This window comes from Elgaria multicarinata, chromosome 21, assembly GCF_023053635.1.
Source record: "Elgaria multicarinata webbii isolate HBS135686 ecotype San Diego chromosome 21, rElgMul1.1.pri, whole genome shotgun sequence".
NCBI lineage: Eukaryota > Metazoa > Chordata > Lepidosauria > Squamata > Anguidae > Elgaria > Elgaria multicarinata.
Window position 1 is genome coordinate 5,067,533 of NC_086191.1, and position 22,336 is coordinate 5,089,868.

Here is a 22,336-nt window from a genome sequence, read left to right on the forward strand (position 1 = left end):
CAGCTACCTAGGGAGGTTGTGGGCTCTCCCACACTAGAGGCCTTCAAGAGGCAGCTGGACAACCATCTGTCAGGGATGCTTGAAGGTGGATTCCTGCATTGAGCAGGGGGTTGGACTCAATGGCCTTGTAGGCCCCTTCCAACTCTGCTATTCTATGATTCTATGACCTAGGGAGGTTGTGGTCTCTCCCACACTAGAGGCCTTCAAGAGGCAGCTGGACAACCATCTGTCAGGGATGCTTTAGGGTGGATTCCTGCATTGAGCAGGGGGTTGGACTCGATGGCCTTGTAGGCCCCTTCCAACTCTGCTATTCTATGATTCTATGACCTAGGGAGGTGGTGGGATCTCCCACACTAGAGGCCTTCAAGAGGCAGCTGGACAACCATCTGTCAGGGATGCTTTAGGGTGGATTCCTGCATTGAGCAGGGGGTTGGACTCGATGGCCTTGTAGGCCCCTTCCAACTCTGCTATTCTATGATTCTATGACCTAGGGAGGTGGTGGGATCTCCCACACTAGAGGCCTTCAAGAGGCAGCTGGACAACCATCTGTCAGGGATGCTTTAGGGTGGATTCCTGCATTTAGCAGGGGGTTGGACTCGATGGCCTTGTAGGCCCCTTCCAACTCTGCTATTCTATGATTCTATGATTCTATGTTGTCTGGGGCTGCTGGGAGTTGCAGTCCAAACCCATCTGGGGTTCGCTGTGCATTTTGCTTCTTTTAAAATCTATTTTTATTCTGTTTTTATTTTATTTTATCTTGTACACCGCTCCGAAATTTTGAATGGGGAGCGGTATGTAAATATTGCAAATAAATAAATTAATTAAAATAAATCTGGAGGGTGCCCAGTTGGGGAAAGCTGCAGTTGGGGGTTGGAATTAAGGGGTCAGACCAGGAGGCTCTGCCCATTCTTGTTCCGTTGCCAGAAGGAGACTCTCACTGCCAGATTAGTTCTGAGGCCCTTTCCTTCGTGACATGTATCATTTTCACAAAGAAGGATCCTTTTGTTCAAGGCATGTGACCCAGTCGAGACAAAGGCCTGAAAGCCGCCGTGGCTGTGACTCAAGCCTGTGGGAAACGAGCTAACGGCATGGCATCTGTCTCCGCTTGGTTGACGTCTAATTATTTGAAGCGAGCAAATAAACGGCAGGCCGCAAACCTGTGACACGGGGCTGCGTTGGAAGGTGATGCGCTCAAAACCCCGCAGCACCGCTGCTACGAGGCGAAAACGAAAAAGCTAGAAGGCAGGAGGCAGCGTGGGCTCTCCGACCAGGGGAAAAAACCGCAGCGCCGCCGGCCATTCCCTTGTCACGCGTGCCTCCTACCCTGCTTACGTCAGCTTGTGGATAACCCAAACCAAACCAGGGGAAACAGTGCGGTGACCTCAGAGCAAATCGAAAAGTCGCAGTAAATCGAGACTTTGAAAACGCGCAGTTTCGGGGGGGGGGAACCTGACATGGCTGCGAGTTGGCGTCTGTGTAATATAGACAATGCAGCACCACTCACAGCCACAACAGGGTTAGTAGAGTGTATAGACACCATCCAGGAGCCCTGTGATCAATGCAGGAGTAGGGAAACACCGAGGTTGCGTCTGAGAGAGCGCCTTCTCCCCTACCAAGTTGCCCGGACACTGAGGTCATCCGAGGGCCTGCTCCTGGTGGTTCCACATAGACCCATCCTCCGATTGGAGTCCACCAGGGGAAGAGCCTTCAGCGTGGTGGCCCCCCCTCCTATGGAACTCCCTGCCTCTGGAGGTCAGGCAGGCGCCAACTTTGTATTCCTGTTTTTATTTTATTTTATCTCGTACGCCGCTCCGAAATTTTCAATGGGGAGCGGTATATAAATATTGTAAATAAATAATTTTTATTTATTTATTTATTTAAGCATTTTATGCCGCCGTTCAGCCAAAAAAGGCTCTCATGGCAGCTTACAAAAGTATTTCTTGACAGTCCCTGACCACAGGCTAACAATCTAAAAGACATGATACAAAAGGAAAGGGGATTGGGAGGGAGGAGGTGGAGGGGGGAAAGCAAAGCAAATTCAGACACTACAATCTTAGTTGGAAAGTTCAGCAGTTACAGTTGACAGTTGGCAGCAGGAGGGAGGGGGCTCTCAGCTGGAGCTGGACCCAGGCACAATGGAGAGGTGCCTGGCTGCTGCTTCCTCCCTCACTGGTGGCCTCTGCAGAGACAGTTGGTAGCAGGAGGGAGGGGGCTCTCAGCTGGAGCTGGACCCAGGCACGATGGAGAGGTGCCTGGCTGCTGCTTCCTCCCTCACTGGTGGCCTCTGCAGAGACAGTTGGTAGCAGGAGGGAGGGGGCTCTCAGCTGGAGCTGGACCCAGGCACGATGGAGAGGTGCCTGGCTGCTGCTTCCTCCCTCACTGGTGGCCATAAATAAATAAATAAACCCACTGTTGCGTGAAAGGCTGAACCCAAGAGATTTGAGTAGGAGGGCAAAAAATCCACACACACACACACACACACACACACACACACACACACATCCAACATGCATAGTTATCCAACAGGGAGCACAGGCCATTCATTTTGACAAAAAAAAAAAAAGTGTGGTTGCGCCCTTCCGAAATTCCTGTGGGCATCTATGAGGCTTTGCCCAAAGGAAATTGGTCCGGGCAGGGAGGCCTGTTGAAGATAGGGAGACATTTCTCTCCCTCTCTCCTACTGGAACCCAGTGAGGTGATCCCATGAAGCTGACTGGTGGGAGATTCAGGACGGATCAAAGGAAGGACTTCTTCACACAGCGCAGCGTTAAAGTTGCAGCGATGGCCACCCATTGGGATGGCTTTAGAACAGGGTTGGAAAAATTCCTGGAGGAGGAGGCCATCTGTGGCTACTAGTCCTCATGGCTATATGCTACCTCCAGTCTCAGAGGCAGTATGCCTACGTACACCAGTTGCCGGGGAATTTGGGCGGCCTGTCACAGACATTTGCGGCTCCTTTTCATGACCTCATCAACCTCCAGTGCCTCTCCCGCCGATTTCAGGTGGCAGGGCCCCCGGAAACGCGGCAATAAATCGAAAGCGCGACTCCAGGGTGCAGGGTGTTCGTACAAAACCTGCAGTGCTTGTGTCCGTTAGATCCTCTTGTGACTTTGCTCCTGTTCTGTGCAGCTGTGAGTTTAGGGGGGCTGGTTTGCCTTCAAGCCAGAGAATGTGTGAACAGAGGCTGTCCTGGTGTGTTTTCTACCAGATCTATGTGGCAGTGGTGGTGCTTCCGTCTGTCCGTCTGTCTGTCTGTCTGTCTGTCTTTCGCCCCAGATCGCTAACTCCCCAAGGTGCCGAGAGAATCATGTGCGTGGGCTACACTGGGTCCCCCGTGTGACCAGTGCTGCCATGTGACCGACGGCACCCAAAATAACTCTCCCCGCGGAAGTGCTCGGGGTCAAGGGCGGGCAGGAGGGCGGAAACCAGTATCATGTCGTCGCTTTCGTTGGAACCTTAGCCAGTAAACTGGCAAGCATCCAGAGTTAGCGCCTCGTGCTCCGTGGCTTCTCTCGGGGGAAAATGGGTTTTCCAGCATGGGTATAGGACGTCTTTCCCCTTTGAAACCTCCTTCCTAAATTAAAAAAAAAGGAGGCACAAGAGAGAGGACCTGACATTATTTATTTAGCCCAGCCTTCCTCAACCTGGGGCGCTCCAGATGTGTTGGACTACAACTCCCAGAATGCCCCAGCCGGGCATTCTGGGAGATGCAGTCCAACACATCTGGAGCGCCCCAGGTTTGAGGAAGGCTGATTTAGCCTTATTTACTAAAATGTCAGAGTGGACGACGCAGAGCTACGGAAACCACGACTTGGCGAATGTGTGGCCCTCCAGTTTTCTGGGTACTACAACTCCCATCAGCCTTTGCCAGCATAGCCAGTGGCAGTCCAGCAAGGTCTGGAGGGCCTCAATGTTCCCCAACCCAAAGCTTAAGGTATTCCTCTGAATGTCCCCACTGATTGAAGTGCAGGGCCTTTTCGGTAGTGGCCTGCGGTTCTGGAACAGCCTCCCCAGAAATATCTCCCCGGTGCCGTCCCCACGCGAAAGAGCGCTTTCTGTTCATCCCGGCCTTTGAGTGAACTCACGCTTTTCAGGCTTCTGCGTTTTAAAATGGAGGTGTTTGATTTGGGGCTGCCGTCAGCCTGGTTTTGTAGTCATATTTTATTTCACTTTTGACCGCATAGATGGGTTTTCTTTTAAAGGCTTTATTCTGAATTTCAGTTGCTTTGCGTTACTCCAGCGTAAGCCGCCCGGACAACGTGACGGTAAAGGGCGTGACGGTAAATGACATAAATCTGCCCTCTCTGGTGTGGTACCCTCTAAATGTCTTGGACTACAATGCCCAGCATTCCTGGGGATGATGGGAGTTGAATGCTTTCCCCAGAGAGGTCCAGGTTAAGTCTCTTCTCCCAAGCATCTGACAGCATATAAAGTTACATTTTAGGGTGTTTTAAAATCAGGTCCTGGTGGGGGTTTTCTTAATTGTTTTTAACTTCTTTTTAAGTTTTAAATTCCCGAATGTTCATAGAATCATAGAATCATAGGATAGCAGAGTTGGAAGGGGCCTACAAGGCCATCGAGTCCAACCCCCTGCTCAGTGCAGGAATCCACCCTAAAGCATCCCTGACAGAGGGTTGTCCAGCTGCCTCTTGAAGGCCTCTAGTGTGGGAGAGCCCACAACCTCCCTAGGTAACTGATTCCATTGTCGTACTGCTCTAACAGTCAGGAAGTTTTTCCTGATGTCCAGCTGGAATCTGGCTTCCTTTACTGTTACTATGTCTTATCATGCTGTGACCTGCTCAAAGAGCTTTGGCGATGGACTGCCTAGGATTGGAAGGAAAGGCTGAAGGCATGCATGAATGAATAAGTCCAAAATGTCAGGAGGCATCCCACATATGAGACAGATAGTGTGGTGTAGTGGTTAGAGTGTTGAACTGGGACTCGGGAGATCTGGGTTCTAGTCCCCTTCAGCCGTAGAGCTTCCTGGGTGACTTTGGGCCAGTCACGCACTCTCAGCTAGCCTACCTCACAGGATTGTTGTGAAGACGAAATGGAGACATCTTGGGTTCCCTGCAAGAGGGGAAATGGTGGATAATAATGATAATATAATAATAATCGCTACATCAAAAAACTAGACAGACAACCTTCAGAAACTCAGCCTACCAAAATACATCCAGAAAGCCGTACTAAAAAAAAAGCTCAATTGTCAGGAAATTCCTGAATCGCTAAAAGACAGCATGACCTGGCAAAGCCCGTCACGTCCATCGAGAAAACTGCTACGAGCAGGAAAAGAGAGATAATAATAATAATAATAATAATAATAATAATAATAATAATAATAGTGGGTGACCATATGAAAAGGAGGACAGGAGTTCTGTATCTTTAACAGTTGCATAGAAAAGGGAATTTCAGCAGGTGTCATTTGTATATATGGAGAACCTGGTGAAATCCCCTCTTCACAACAGTTAAAGCTGCAGGAGCTATACTAGAGTGACCAGATTTAAAAGAGGGCAGCTTTAACGGTTGTGATGAAGAGGGAATTTCACCAGGTTCTTCATATATACAAATGACACCTGCTGAAATTCCCTTCTCAATACAACTGTTAAAGATACAGGAGCCCGGTCCTCCTTTTCATATGGTCACCCAATAATAATAATAATAATAATAATAATAATAATAATAATAATTTCAGCTTCTTATGTTCAATCAGTGGTCTAAGAATCTCTGCTTATTGCAGTGAGAATTTTATACTCCTAGGTAGGGTGACCATATGAAAAGGAGGACAGGGCTCCTGTATCTTTAAGAGTTGTATAGAAAAGGGAATTTCAGCAGTTGCCATTTGTATGCATGCAGCACCTGGTGAAATTTCTTCTTCATCACAACAGTTCAAGCTGCAGGAGCTATACTGCAGCTATACTGTGACCAGATATAAAAGAGGGCAGGGCACCTGCAGCTTGAACTGTTGTGATAAAGAGGGAATCTCACTAGGTTCTCCGTATATACAAATGACACCTGCTGAAATTCCCTTTTCAATGCACCTGTTAAAGATACGGGAGCCCTGTCCTCCTTTTCATAGGGTCACCCTATCCTAGGTGGGAAACAATGCAGGCAAGCAATTCAGGGCAAACAGAAGGAGACAGTTGCTGCTTTGGAGTTAACAATATCCAGCCAAAGTCAGGGGCCCAGAATTTTGCTCCAGACAGCTGCACGCTCTGACCATCTGACCCCCCAGATGACTTTGGAATGGGGACTCCACTTGAGAATCCCCTCGTGGCCCGGGGCTGTCCTTCAGGAGAAAGCCAGGCAGCGTTCCAATGAAGAGTCGGGAAGGTTAGGTCGTCGTCAGCCGCCGGGTCCTGGTCTCCAACATGCAATGCCAGATTTAGGAACAAGCCAAGTAAGCCATGGCTCCTATTATGAAGGGCTTCTAAATATGATGAAGAAAACTAAGATAACTAAGAGGAAATCACTCTGGCTTCAATCTGCTGAAAAGCCTGATGTGACTCACAGCAAAGTTGCTTTAGATAGAGAAAGCGTGGCAACGCAGCCTTTAGTATCGGAGGCAATAAGTGCAGACTCGAGCCAATTTAGAAGAAGTCCAAAGCAAGGTACTTTAGTCATCCTTTTATAAATATCTTTGCAAAAGGCTAGCTGACACTCTTTAACTTCAAGCACCCCCTAACGCAAGTTAGTACCCTTTCATTACCTTTCCTATTGTAATGTGAAATACACCTTTTCCTCCTTATTTTTATGGTATGAGGCCTTTGAGTCTTAATCCAGCCCTGTCGGCATGGACCGTGATAACAAAATCCGAACATTTCTACCCCAAACCCACCAAAATCAACTCCTTCCCCCCATTCTATCAATTTGTTTTTAAAAAAAATTCTGCCAACTGGTGAATATGTGGTTTTTATTTATTTATTTATTTATTTATTTATTGAATTTATATCCCACCTTTTTTCCTCCAAAGAACCCAAGGCGGCATACATAATCCTCCTCCTCTCCATTTTATCCTCACAACAACAACCCTGTGAGGTAGGGTTGGGCTGAGAGCCCATGACTGGCCCAAAGTCACCCAGTGGGTTTCCATGGCTGAGTGGGGACTCGAACCCGGATCTCCCGACTCCCATTCCAACACTTTAGCCACTACGCCACACTGGCTCTCTTTGTTGAACCTTTTGGGTTGGTTTCGCTTTGTTTTTGCGTGACATACGTGATCTCAGTAGACCTTCCAACAGCCCTGTAAGGTAGACCAGGAGCGATTGATAATTATGACACTTTGGAAGAGGAGTTCTCCGGGGACATTGAAAACCACAATACAGAGAAGGATAAATAATGGTTCATAACGGATAAATGAACACCGCAACGGTGCATTGTGAAACTGAGAGATCAAAGCAGCAGCAACGGGTAAGGAGAAGGGGACTCCGTAAACAGTGAGGCACGTACAGCCAGTGGGTCAAACTGGCCGGAAAATAAATCAGCACAAAGATTTAAAAGTGCTAAAGCAGTTCTGAGAGAGAGAGAGAGAGAGAGAGAGAGAGAGAGAGAGAGAGAGAGAAGCTGACCTCAGCAAACCTCCTGAGCTCACGGCAAAGTTTTACCTGGGAAGGTTATGCCTCACAGCACTTTCTCTGAACCATAGCAACCCCTCCTGTGTGTGCCGTTGGCAGCCAGCCTGTGGGAAAACCCTGAGACCGATGACAGCATTTAGAAGCGAGAGCGACGTTCACAATGGGGTTGGAGGCAGGGCAGGGAAAACACAGCCCGTAATTGTCGAGTGGGAACAATACGGCCAGCGCCGGTGTGGGAATCGCTCCCGGCTCTGGCAGGAGGGTGCAGTGGCCGGGAGAGACAAGAACACAGCCCAGTCCTATACGTCAGCATTTCCCAGATGTAGTCTTCAAACGGACTTCGCGTTCGCCGTTCTCTTTTAGGTATGGCGGTCCCATCCGGATAGGAATTTGGAGAGGATACCTGGGACCCTACTCAACAGAATGAACGCGGATCCCCCGAAATGCGGCAGCTTGCTATTAGTTACACCCGGGGTGGACAGAAAGTAGATCACACAGAGGAGGGCCAGGATCTCTTCTCGATCCTCCCAGAGTGCAGGACACGGAATAATGGGCTCAAGTGACAGGAAGCCAGATTCCGGCTGGACATCAGGAAAAACGTCCTGACTGTTAGAGCAGTATGACAATGGAACCAGTTACCTACGGAGGTTGTGGGCTATCCCACACTAGAGGCCTTCAAGAGGCAGCTGGACAACCATCTGTCAGGGATTCTTTAAGGTGGATTCTTGCCTTGGACTCGATGGCCTTATAGGTCCCTTCCAACTCTACTATTCCATGATTCTCCAGGTGTTTGGGACTTCAGTTCCTAGAAGCTCCCTGTGCAGCATGGCAAATGATTGGGAAAACTGGGGGAAATAAGGCCAAAATGTTGGGAGAAGTTTCTGGCCATTCCTGGTTGACACGGTTCTCTGGGGTTTCAGGCCTGTGACTTTTACAGGCCTTTTGAGGAGATACTGGGGGGTGGGGGCATGGATCCCGCGACCCTTTCTGCGTGCAGAGCAGCGGCCCTGCTACTGAGCTCCGGCCCTTTGATTCTCCGCAAGACGGGCAGCGGCAACGAGACTGTGAGAACAGCTCCTTCAGGAATCCCGGACGCTGTGCTCCGTAGAGGTGAAGCAGTTGTCAGGAGGAGTGTGATTTGCAAGGGAGACCCTACATCTGGGAGGAGAAGGGAAGGAAGGGCTCCTGCCCAACCACCAACTCTTTTCTTTGGGGGAATGAGGACATCTAGACTACCCAGGAACACGGCCCGGCCACCAGAGATGCATCATTCCGGCCCGAGAATGATGCGGACGCTTCGGCGCTGATGCGGAATTCCGGGGAAAAGTCTACGACGGCCAGGTGTGCCATGTGCCGTGACGTCACCAGTAAGTTCACTTCTTCTTTTTCAGTTGGCTCGAAGAGGCCAGGGGACGTGACCCATGCCCGCAGCGAGGAAAAAAACTTCCTCCAGACTGTGAGCTTTTTTCACTCCAGGGCTAGTTCCAAGTTGCCGAGGGCTGCGGCCTTCACGGCCCTGAGCGGACGGTGCTGAAATCCGTTACACTCTCACCCCTCGCCAGAACAGAAATCGTGACGGTTGCAACATCGCTTGCATTGCTTTTGCCTTGAGCAACCGCTGACGTTTTATTTTTTTAAAATTTATTTTTGAAGTAAATGTATTTACACACAGCCGGTGTGTAGCAACAGGTTCAAAACAAACAGTATAGAGGTGGGGGGGGGGAGGGTGTGGTTATTCCGTTGGGCGCTCCAGGGCCCATTGCCGTATGGGGGGCTGGTGATATCACCGGGGCAAGGCCGAGATAAGGAATTGCCTCGTGGCGGAACCAGACAGACGGTAGCTTATCTAGCAGCCAGCCGGCCGGACCGGCAGGTCTGCTCAAGAAGAGCTTTGTAAAGTGATGCGCAGCGCGGAGAAAGTGGATCGTGGGACAATGGGGTGTTGGTTTCTCTCCCCTCCCTCTTTCGGGATACGAGAATTCGGGATACCTCGATGCCACGGAACGACAGGAGAGATTCAGGAGGGGGGAAAGACGGCGTTTCTTCGCAACGGCGGGGATTCACTGCTGCAAGATGTGCGATTTAGAACATCAGAATGTAAAAAGAGCCCTGCTGGATCAGATCAAGGGTCCGTCTAGCCCAGGTACTGAGCAAGGGACTCACAAGCAGGACATGACTGCAGCAGCAGCACCCTCCCGCCCATGTTCCCCAGCAACTGCTGCACACAGGCTTACAGTCTCCGATCCTGGAAGTAGCATATAGCCATGAGGGCTAGTAGCCATGGATAGCCTTCTCCTCCAGGAACTTATCCAACCCCCTTTTAAAGCCATCCTGATTGGTGGCCGTCGCCTACACCTTGCGGAAGCGGATTTCGGATTTGGACTGCACTGGGGGAAGACGTATTTCCTTTGATCTGTCCTGAATCTCCCGCCAGTCAGCTTCATGGGATGACTCCGGTGTAGGAGAGAGGGAGGAAAATGCCTCCCTATCCACAACAGCACCCCTTATCCCCCTCTAATTTCCTTTGGGCAAAACCCCATAGGTGCCCACAGGGATTGTAGAAGGGTGCAAAGGCTCATTTGTTTTGCCTGTTGATTGCTGTATTTGTGCAGGGGGACGTGTGGTCAGGAGTGCAGCAGCACCCTCCCGCCCATGTTCCCCAGCAACCATGTTTGGCAGCGGCTAGCGCCTTAGATAACTTTCACTGGGCGAAGGACGCAACTGCAGAGAACGGAAAGGCTACCTATGACCACGAGCCACCACAGCTAACTACACGGAACCTCTAAAACTAGCGAAGCCGTTCCTGAGGCTTTTTCCAACCTGCTGGTCTCTGTCCCTTGCAGACTACAATGCCTATCATTCCCAGCCAGCTGTGGCAGGCGTCAGGTGGAGTCGATTGTTACGTTTGCCGCAACAGTTTGTAACGGTGGGATTTCCCCGTTTTCCGGCACCAGGTCCGGAGTCAAACAGTTCTCCCAATTTGCATCTCCGGGAGTGGATCAAGCTCGTATTTCATGGCAACGCTCCATGCTGAAAACCTTGTTGCCAACCGCAGACGGACCGCCGGGATCCGTTGTCAATTTCAGGACACGCACGTCAATTTCCAACGGGAGAGAATTTTATTTTATTTATTTGTTCCATTTCTAGGCCGCCCAAGAGCTGAAACTGTCCGGGGCTGCTCGCGACCGTGAAAACCTTAAAAGACCGCGCCAACGCTGAAACGTAACTGAACACTTTCAAAAAGTTTAAAACGGCAGCGTCTTTAACCCAGAGTTAAAACCAGCAGCGGTGTAAAGCTCTAAAAGTGCAAGGACAGATTTAGCGTGCAATCCTGTGCATGTCAAGACCAGGGGGGTGGAGTCCTACAACCTAAGCATTCTGCAGCCAGTGTGAAACAATAAAAATTGAAGAAGTTAAAATGCCCAGGAGAATAAAAAACAGTCTTTACCTGGCGCCAAAAAGACCACAAAGTAGGTACCAGGTGTCTTTTCCTTCTCAAAGCCAAATTGTTAAGTTTCTAGTCCACAGGACATCAGGGGACCAACACATGTTTTAAAATCTGAGCCCTGCAATTGGAGGATGGAGTAGCAACAGACCCTGTGATCTGTTGGTCCCCCACCTGCGGGAGCACGGGTCTCTGTGAGGTTAGGCCGTCACGGTTGTGCCCCGCTCAGGCCTGCAAATTCGAAACACGTGCCTGTGCACATCCGGTTTTCATCTGACACACGGTCTCTTCAACATGCTGCCAGCAGACACACGCACAAAGAACAGGGACAGCCAGGGATATCAGCCGGCAGATTTTCTCACTCTGTCTACATTCGGGCAGATGTCAAGGAAGCGCTCAGAGGGGATGTTTCGAAATGGGGAGGGGTGTGAGTCGCATATGCGCGGAACTTGTAACCCGAGTCGACGTGAGCATTTTTTAAAAAAAAGTTTCATAGTCAGAAGGCGGCCAGCCAGGCATGTAAATCGTTGTAGATGCTCCTTTGATGATTTCTACTTCAAAATATCTATTATCCCTTCCGACAGCAAAGCAGTGCTTATTCCTATGGTAACATGTTTTTCATCCGGCCAGCCGAAGCGAACCCTTTGATTCTCGTAGTCATGGCAGTGCTTTGATTACAGTGAGTTTAAAGTGCAGACCTGCGCACGCAGCACTTTTTTTAAATGTGTTTTATCAGGGTTTGCAAACAGTTGGCATTTTTCGCTCTGACGTCGCCGTTCCGAAGCACGGAAGGGCAGTGGAGGTGGATTTAAGTGTGAGCTTCACGACTGAAACACACCTGGTCTAAAATTTCCTAGCTGCTTGGAACTAGAGATGGAAAATCCACAATTGCGGACTAACGGATCAACCGTGGGAGAAAGTTTGGGGGGCGGGAGCCCTCTTTCGTCGGGTGCATCATAATGCCTTATCCTCAGTTGTCAGATATATATAATGGCTATAATCACAGGAAGAAGAAGAGGCGAAATTCTTATTACAAAGCGAAACTCGAAGGCTCTTAGCCTATTTCTAGGTGGAGGAGCGCACGTACGAACGAGATTCATAATCAGGAATATTCCTACATTAACACTTTAGAGAGGGGGGGATTTGCTTTCTGGAGTGAGCAGGCCGCCCCTTCTCTCTATTAAGCCCAAGTCTGGCCGTATCAAATTTGCTTGGAACTGCCGTACTAGAGATGGGAAATCCACAATTGCGGACTAACGGATCAACCGTGGGAGAAAGTTTTGGGGGTGGGAGTTGTCCTTCGTCGGGTACATCGTGATGCCTTATCCTTAGTTGCCAGATATATATAACGGCTATAATCAAAGGAAGAAGAGGAGGAGAAATTATTATTATGAAGTGAAACTGGAAGTTATTTCTAGGCGGAGGAGTGCACATGCGAACGAGATTCCTAATCACCAAAGGGGCCATCAGGGCATGTCTCTGGGGGAGACACCTAGAGCAGAGGAGCAGGGAAAGGCCTCAAACACTGATTGAAATAATAAGTGAATAATGTACATTTATTTATTAACAGGTATAGTCCGCCTGATTTGCTCAAACGCCGTATTGCTATCTAAAGAGTGGGGCGGGAGCATAACGCCATTGAGGCCAGAGACTCCAATTTCCTAACCGATCATAGCGTGTTTTATAACGTATTGGCAAAGCCACAGGAACAATCCTACATAAGCCACAGGAACAATCCATACTTTAGAGAGGGGGCCATTTGCTTTCTGGAGTGAGCGAGCTGCCCTTGCTCTCTATTAAGGCCAAGTCTGGCTGCATCAAATTCGCACATGAATTTCCGACCCGCTCAGTAGCTTCGCGCTGGGGGATCACGCTGAAGCCTGTTTTGTCGAATAGTGGGAATGTACAAGTCTGCCCTTAAGTGTCTTGGCGGGGGGTGGGGGGAGAGAGACCGAATTGCACGCCAGATATTTTCTGAGAGTTACCATGTTCTTCCGGGGCGCTTCCTAGAGGCCTCCATTATCTGGTTGGTCCTAGGATACCGGGCAAAACAAAACCTCAATCCTTTAACTTGAGTCCAAAACAATGGACTCAAGTTAAAGGAAGCCAGATTCCAGCTGGACATCAGGAAAAACTTCCTGACTGTTAGAGCAGTGCGACAATGGAACCATTTACCTAGGGAGGTTGTGGCCTCTCCCACACTAGAGGCCTTCAAGAGGCAGCTGGACAAGCATCTGTCGGGGATGCTTTAAGGTGGATTCCTGCATTGAGCAGGGGGTTGGACTCAATGGCCTTGTAGGCCCCTTCCAACTCTGCTATTCTATGATTCTATGACTACTGTAGGCTGTTCTTTCATTCTTAGGTGGCCCCAGCAGGAGCAAATGGCTATGTTATATAAATAGAACCTCCATAGTCTTGGGCACTGTACCTTTTTAAAGTCCAATTAATGGCAAGAATCTGCGTAGAGTAGGCCCAGTTTATGCCATGCAACAGAAGAAAAAAAAATTGCTGGCACAAAGGAATATATTTTATGTTCTGTTGCTCTGTCAGGGTTGGCTTTGGTGTTCGGTTGGATTCTTTTGATGTCTGAGAAATGCTTCATCTGAACTAGTAAGCACTTTGGAGGAAATGTGAAATAAAATATATTCCCGTTAAGGGCTGTGCGGGGTGAGTGGACCCTCAATGTTCTTGGGTGCCATCAACAGCATTGCTCTCATAGGGTACTTTGCTGAGCAGGCCCCAAAAGCAAAGAATTGAAGTAAGTAAGTAAGCCATGACTTAGGAAGGCATATTATGAGGGGGCTCCAAAGATGTGTGAGAGATAATTGAATTGGCTTAAAGATGCATGAAAGTCTGGTGTGACTTACAGCAGAGTTGCCTTATATAGAGAAAGCGCGGCAACACGGCATTTGGTATCGGAGGCAATAAGCACAGACTAGAGCCGGTTTAAAAGACGCTCAAATCAACTTACTTTATTCGTGTATGAATCCGGCCCTGCTTCTGGGATTCCTTTAGTGTCACCTTCTCACCTTCCCAGATGTGTTGGAGGAATGATACCTCGTGTCATTCCTGACCCTGGGCTGCCCTGGTTGGGGCTGATGGGAGATGTAGTCCAAAACATCAGGAGGACCACCCTGTTGTGGAAGCCTGGTTAGTGGATTCTTTGGCGTGGGTGTGGGTGTCTACACCTAAAACGGTTTCACCAGCACAGCTCGTGGAATTAAAATTGGGCACGCCTTGTCTTTTCGTCTCTCCGTCGTCGAAAGGTTGCTATCTCGTGAACTTTCTTCTTACTTTCTTCCCCTCCCTATTTGGGCATAGAGAAGTGCGGTTCGGGATTTATTTGTTTATTTTTCCTTTTCTTTTTAGCTGCTCCGCCTCAGTCCAGGTGGAGGGATGAGTCACAGGCACTCAGGTTGGGGCAAGAAGGTGAACCGGGTTGGGCCAATGAGGCTGGAGGAGTGCTGCCATTACGGCGTGGGCAGCTGGAAGTGGCCGGCAGGCACCTTGGGGGTGGGGCAGGGGTGGAGGAGGCCATGCTAAGGCAAGTTGGGTCCAGCTTGCCCATCCTTCTCCTTGAAATCGCAAAACGGTTCCTTTGGAAGGAGAAGCCAAAGGGAAGATATTTTATTTAAAATGCTTTGGAAGGCTGCCTTTAAGGGCGGAAAAGAGGCTACTCCCATTTACACACACACATGCCATCATAAGATGTCCAAATTGTGCAGACAGGACATGGCTAAACCCCCAGACTGCTCTTAATTAGCGGTCAAAGCAAAACTCGGAACCTGTTTTCAAAGGCAAGTAGGGTGACCCTATGGAAAAAGAGGACCGGGGTCCTGTATTTTTCACAGTTGAATAGAAAAGGGAATTTCAGCAGGTGTCCTTTATATGCATGCAGCCCCTGGTGAAATCCCCTCTTCACCATAACAGTTGAAGCTGCAGGAGCCCTACCCTATTGACCAGATACAAAAGAAGGCAGGGCTCCTGCAGCGTTCACTGTCGTGATGAAGAGGGGGTTTCACCAGGGGCTGCATGCATACCAATGACACCTGCTGAAATCCCCTTTTCTATGCAACTGTTAAAGATACAGGAGCCCTGTCCTCCTTTCCATGGGGTCACCCTACGTACGGCGCCTTTTTCGACAGAGCCGAAAAAGACCAGCAACGGATCCATCTTATAAAGGTTGCATCCATCGTTTAGAAATGGTTTGAGAATCCTTACTCTCTTCCCCCAAGGAACTCTTGGGAAGAACCCAGTTCCATCAGGCAGTGTCGCTGCTGCCACACATAACGTTTCTGCTTAACTGTTCCAGTATTTATTATATATATATATATATATATATATATATATATTCAAAGCACTCCGAAAAACAAACTAATGCCTATGACTAGTGCCTCCAGCTTATACGTTTTTGTAGATTTAAATGGTTTTGTTAGAAATCTAATATTTCAAATTGTATAGCTTCAGTTCTTTTTAACATATATGAACAGATTTTAAAATGTGGTATTTTAAAGCTTTTTTTTAAAACCCACTCCTGGGTCTATTCAAAGCATTTTTAACCCACTCCTCAGCCCCCAAAGGGTTCCAGAACGGTTTGCATTCAAATAATCGAGAACACGAGTCAGCCCCTAGCCAGACGTTTATGATCTAAAAAGACGCGACACGAAAGGAAAAAGCGATGTGGATGGAAAAGGAGAAAAAAGCCGAAGAGAACCGTAGCCTGAGAATGGTCCCTCTCGACTAAGAGAAACTGCTAGCAAATTAATTGCTTTTTGAATGTGTGTGTGTGTGTGTGTGTGTAAAGGAGGAGTTATGTGGCTTATATAAAAGCAATTATCCCTCTGTACTGTGGATTTATCATCAGAGGGGTGTGCATCCTCCTCTTGCATTTGGGATGTAATTAGTTGCTGTGTGTCATTCCTCTTGCATGCAATTCGCATGACGCTACAGGATTTGCAGGCCCTCCTGGCCTAAAAAGGAGAGTTAGCGAATTGATGGAGGAGAAGGACAGAGGACAACTCATAACGACGTTGAAACTCCAGATACAGAAGCAGTGTACCTCGAAATAAACATATGCGGGGGGGGGGGGGGCAAGCAGCCGCAGGAGAGGGAGGGCTACCACCAAATGCAGAGAGTGAAAAAGCAGCGGGGCGTTTGCCTTCACGCCCTGCTGGTGGGCTTTCTGGAAGTGTCTTGCTGTCCTCTGTTGGAGACAGAGAACCGGGCAGGATGGGCCTACCTTGCTCCGATTCAGCAAGAGAAAACCTCTACGCTAAGCAGCGATTTGCCAGCAGCGATTTGGTTTGAGTAGTAGACTGATACTTTATGTTCCCAACTGAATTCCAGTTTCTTTTCTATTGGGGTTTTTTCTTGTGCGTGTGGATAAAAACCCTCATTTCTCTCCTTTTGCCACCGCGCCAAAAAAATAATTCTCATTTTCTGCTGGCATTCCCCTTCCCGTTTGCACAACGGTGCATGTCTCAGCAACTCCGTCCTCTGCTTTGGCCCAAGTCCTGGAAAGCCAAGAGAAAACTCCTCCGGCCCTGGAACGAAGTCTTCGGCTGCCGCCTCGCACTCGTGCAGCCGGCGTGGGCGGGTGAGCGTGCTCTCTGTTGGGGTGCTTTTGCTTTTCCCTGAGCGTCCTCAGTTTGCCTTCTGCAAAATGGGCATTTTGTTGTGCTTTGCGCGAGCCCATCACCCCTGCCTTCGGTTCCTTAGCCCAATTAAGTTGCTCCTCCGTTTGCCTTCTGTGAAATGGGTATCGGAGTGGGAAACTGTGGGTCCAAAAGGGCGTTTTTCTTTTTCGGGAGCCCAGAGGCCCTACCTCTTAGGGTGACCCTATGAAAAGGCGGACAGGGCTCCTGTCTCTTTAACAGCTGCATTGAAAGGGGAAGTTCAGCAGGTGCCATTCGCATGCGTTGAGCACCTGGTGAAATCCCCTCTTCAGCACAACAGTTAAAGCTGCAGGAGCCCTGCCCTCTTTTGTATCTGGTCACTCTAGCTATACTCCTGCAGCTTGAACTGCTGTGATGAAGAGGGAATTTCACCAGGTTCTCTTTATATGCAAATGACACCTGCTGAAATTCCCTTTTCTCTACAACCGTTCAAGATACAGGAGCCCTGTCCTCCTTTCCATATGGCCACCCTACTACCTCTGCCTTGGACTGAGAGTCTCGGGCAAGTTAATTTTCTTGTAGCCTCACTACTTCGGCCTTCTGGGAAACAGGTGACTGACCACACCCACTGCGGCAGCCATTTTGTGAGAGCGCTCTCTCAAAATTCCCAATGGCCCCAAAAGGTTGGTCCCCTCCGGCATCAGGAAAGCCCTGCTGAATTGGTCCAAAGTTCTATCCAGTCCAGGGCTGGCCCTAACCATGAAGCAGAGTGAAGCCGCCTCTTCAGGCAGCAGATGCTGGAGGGTGGGCAGGGAGTTACAGCATCTCTTCATTCGCCTGTGGCAGCAAAACCTCTCAGCTAGCCCAGTGTCCTGTTCCCAACAGTGCACAGCCAGAACTCTTACAGCCATGGCATGAAGGCAACCCTTCTATTCACCCCCACCACCTGCCACCTCAAGTCTCTTGTATCCAAATGAGAGGCAGTACTGTGTAGGGGTTAGAGCAGAGGTAGGCAACCCACTGCCTTCCATGTGCTTTGGACTACAACTCCCATAAACCCCTGCCATCGGCCAAGCTGGCCAGGGCTGATGGGAGCTGTAGTCCAAAATGGCTGGAGAGCGCCACATGGCCTATTTATTTATTTATTACATGTCAATACTGCCCCATAGTTGAGGCTTTCTGGGCCTACTCCTCCTCTAACCTGTACACTACACTGCCTCTCATCTGGATACAACTCCCATCATTGGCCGTGTGGCCGGGGCTGCTAGGAGTTGGAGTGCCGACACCCTCTGCAGCACTGTCATTTCCACACCCCTCTTAACAATCCTTTGAGGAATATAAATTCTTTCTTTCTCACCCAGACAAGGGGGGAAGGGAAGAAACCGATCCTTTGGACTGAGTCATTTTTCTTTCCATATTTTTTTTTTTCTGATGAGGCATAAGAACATGAGAGCACTCTTCAAGTCCTGGAAAGGTTGTCACACAGAGGAGGGCCAGGATCTCTTCTTGATCCTCCCAGAGTGCAGGACACGGAATCATAGGCTCAAGTTACAGGAAGCCAGATTCCGGCTGGACATCAGGAAAAACTTCCTGACGGTTAGAGCAGTACAACAAAACAGCAGAAAAAACTTCCTGGCTGTTAGAGCAGTATGACATTGGAACCAATGACCTAGGGAGGTTGTGGGCTCTCCCACACTAGAGACCTTCAAGGTGCAGCTGGACAACCATCTGTCAGGGATGATTTAAGGTGGATTCCTGCATTGAGCAGGGGGTTGGACTTGATGGCCTTACAGGCCCCTTCCAACTCTACTATTCTATGATTAGAAGAGCCCTGTTGGATCAGACTGAGTGTCCATCTAGTCCAGCACTCTGTTCACACGGTAGCCAACCAGCTGTCAATCAGGGACTCACAAATACTGGTGTTCTAATCCTATATTATGGGTATCCAGCATCAATTTTAAAGCTTTAGAAGAAATCTGAGTTCCTAATATGATACTCTTTGCAATGATGGTAGTATTGCAATATGTTTTACCAAAAATAATTGAATAAAACGTTATCGTATTTATGTATACATCCTTTTAAATATAACTCAGGGGTATGGCCTGCCGGAGGAGATTCGTCAACTTGACAGTCTTTTAGAATTTAAAAAAGCAATAAAGACTGATCTATTCCGGCAAGCCTATCCAGTGGAATTTTAGGATGTTTTCAGGATGTTTTCATCATGTATGGCAGCAGTTCTCAACCTGTGGGTCGCGACCCCTTGAGGGGTTGAACGACCCTTTCACAAGGGTCGCCTAAGACCATCGGAAAACACATATTTCCGATGGTCTTACGAACCGAGACGATTCATAACAGTAGCAAAATTACAGTTATGAAGTAGCAACGAAAATAATTTTTTGGTTGGAGGTCACCACAACATGAGGAACTGTATTAAAGGGTCGCGGCATTACGAAGGTTGAGAATCACTGATGTATGGTATGTTTTAATTCGTTTTAATGTGTATTTTATATCATGTTTTTAGACTGTTTGTTTTATACTTTGAATTGTTTTAGCTTTTGTGAACCGCCCAGAGAGCTTCGGCTACTGGGCGGTATAAATATGCAAATAATAATAATAATAATAATAATAGTAATAATAATAGTAATAATTATTATTTCAGATGGCCTGCCTATGTAACTGTTTTTAACTTTTGTAAACCTCTGAGAGAGCTTCGGCTATGGGGCGGTATATAAATGCAATAAATAAATAAATAAATAAAATAATAAGCAGGACACGGGTGCAACAGCACCCTCCCACCCATGTTCCCCAGCAACTGGTGTACATTTGCTGGGGAAATGTATTATTGCTTTTGATACTGGAGGTAGCACATAGGCTTCCGGACTATTAGCCATGGATCGCTGTATCCTCCATAAATTTGTCCACTCCATCTAGTCCAGCACTGTGTTGACTGTGTGAACAGAGCGATGGATTAAATGGACCCTGGGTCTGATCCAGTAGGCCTCGCCTTCTGTTCTTATTTGGAGACGCAAACCCCCTTGAACCCGGCGGGGCTGAATTCTGAGTCAACCCAACCTCAGGTTGCGCTGCGCATGGGCCTCGGCTTCCCCGCTCAGCGTGTGATGCAAGCACTCATGAAATCTTGAGAAACTCCAGCCGAGGGAACCGGTGACGCTCCCGCCCCAAGCGCCTTTGGCAAGACTTGTTCAAAAAGAAGAAGTTGATTTGGTGTATGTGTGTGTGTGTTTGAATGCTTCCAGTCTGGTTCTATGGAAACTCCTCGTTTCCTGTTATCTGAAATGATTTTTTTTTTCACAACTGCCTTCCTCCCCCTGTAAAACAAAACACACAAATAACCTCTTCATCCGTTCGCTCTGATCTTTCTCAGAAGGATCCGTGGCTTGTTCACGACACGGATCAGCAGCTGGTGGCCGCCTTTAGCAAGGAAGTTGGCAAAAGGTCTTTAAACCTCAGCACAGGAACTTGCAAAACGTGGAAGGGCCAAGGGAGGAGCGTAATGTGCGCTTTTCTGCTCTGCATAAAAATATTCAGGATAAATATTCAGACCTGGGTGCTGAGTGCCGACAGCTACTTAACTGAAACAGGGACCCTGAGAACCAAACAGGGAGACGTCACTGGGAACCCCCAAGTTTGCAGAAGCACCAAAGAAAAAAATCCTTAGGAAAAAAAGGGGCAAAAAACACAAGAACGGTAACTCCAGAACAGCTCGATGTTGGAAAGGGGAAGTGGAATGGCATTCCCAGGCGGGGGCATGGCTGACTGGCTGGCGGAAAGCCCGAGCAGAGGTTTAATTGCAGCAGCAGCATTGCATTCACTACCGGGATCGTTATCTCCCTATGACAGACGCACATATCTTGAAGTGGGATCTCCAAGAACTGTACGAAAAGAGGAAGTTAAACTCTGAATCACGTCGCACAGTGAGGTGTAGTGGTTAGAGTGCTGGGTTTGGATGGGGAAAGCACAGGTGGAAAGCCCTGTTCACCTCTGAGACATACCGGGCGGCCCTGTTTGGGCAAATCACTCCTTCTTTCGCCCTCTCTCTCCCTCTCAGCCCAAACCTGACTCAGATATACCTCGGGGAAAAGACAAAATGAAAATGACCAGGGTCATGTTCCCACTTGGATATCTCACCCACGTCAAGTTATGTATGTCCAAATTAGGGATATTCAAGAATGTCGTTTCTGTTTGCAAATCATGCAAAGATGTCCCATTTGCAAACCTAGGTGGAAGCCGGAGGGCAATTCTTCCACATTTTTATGCTTTAGCTTTGGGGCATTTTTTAAAAGTAGGCATTTTTCCCAATCGAAAAGCCGCCTTTTTTTTTTTCCTAATCAGAAAAACCCGGGAGTGCTTTCAGGGATGCAAATAAGATGATCCGAGCTTCAGGTAGAAATTCAGAGCGCCTCGACAAGCTCAAATGTCGTAGGTTTACCCTCATGTGCGGTCGTTTAAAACATCGTGCCATCGAGTGCTGAACATCCTCATGTGACCCCTGGCTGGAAAAAACGTTAAGGACTAGCACCTTGAAAGAATTTTAACAGCTTAGGTAGGGGCTACAATTCCCACGTGGACAGGATCTCGAGGGAGAGACAGAGAGGGAGGCGTTTTTAGAAGAAGCTTTTCTACTTGAGTACATCTACTCAAATCTTCTTAGATTGTAAAAAGCTGCCCCATAGTTGGTTGTCAAGTGTAGGATTTTATTAAATGATTTATAAGTGTTAATAAAATCAATCGATCAATCAATAGTGCCCCATATGTTGTCAATGCTTCATAAATTAGATGTCTAGATGTGGCTAAAAAAAAAAGAAGTCCTAATATTAAAAGTTGGGGTCACCTCGTGAGCCTTATTGACCATTCCTGGAAAGGCCACAGCGACCTCTACTCCGTGCAAGGAGGCAGTTCATGTGTGGAACTCACTGCTGCATGATGCAGCAACCGCCACTAGTTTCAAGGTGGACTGAGGTGGATGGCATGGTTTGCCTTTGGGTATCAGTTCTTTCGGGACCTGAGCAGAGGATACTGTTGGGCTCAGGTTCCGCTTGTGGGCTTTTGATTGGGGCATCTGGATGGTCTCTGTAGGAACAAAATGCTGAATTAGCTCTTCTGAGGGTCCTATAGTTAGGGAGAAACTTCAGACCTAGACAGAGAGGCAGGATTTGCGCCACTGGGATGTTTTAACTTCACCTGTTCTTAAGAACATAACAAGTGCCTTGATGCTGGATCAGACCAAGGGTCCATCTAGTCCAGCACTCTGTTCACACAGTGGCCAACCAGCCATTGGCCAGGGATGAACAAGCACGACAGCACCCTCCCACCCATGTTCCCCAGCAACTGGTGCACACAGGCTTATTGCCTCGAACACTGGAGATAGCACACAACCATCAGGGCTAGGAGCCATGGATAGCCCTCTCCTCCAGGAATTTACCCAACTCCCTTTTCAAGCCATCCAGATTGGTGGCCATCACCACATCCTGCGGCAGTGAGTTCCATAACTTAACTCTGTGCTGTGTGAAGAAGTCCTTCCTTTGCTTTGTCCTGGATCTCCCGCCGATCAGTTTCATGGGATGACCCCGGGTTCTAGTATTTTGAGAGAGGGAGAAAAATGTCTTGCAGTGGCTGGCAGATGATTTTGCTTGGGCAATCAATAAACCTAATCTGCATTCTTCTTCTTCTTCTTCTTCTTCTTC

The 22,336-nt window shown here is 48.4% G+C and overlaps 2 protein-coding genes across 2 annotated transcripts in view; one reads left to right on the forward strand and one right to left on the reverse strand.

Annotated features, from left to right (window-relative positions):
- BNIPL (BCL2 interacting protein like) overlaps nt 1–22,336 on the reverse strand; it is a 276,141-nt gene that overhangs the window by 212,419 nt on the left and 41,386 nt on the right. The window lies entirely within an intron of this gene.
- CDC42SE1 (CDC42 small effector 1) overlaps nt 1–22,336 on the forward strand; it is a 39,488-nt gene that overhangs the window by 5,416 nt on the left and 11,736 nt on the right. The gene's annotated exons all lie outside the window — the stretch shown is intronic.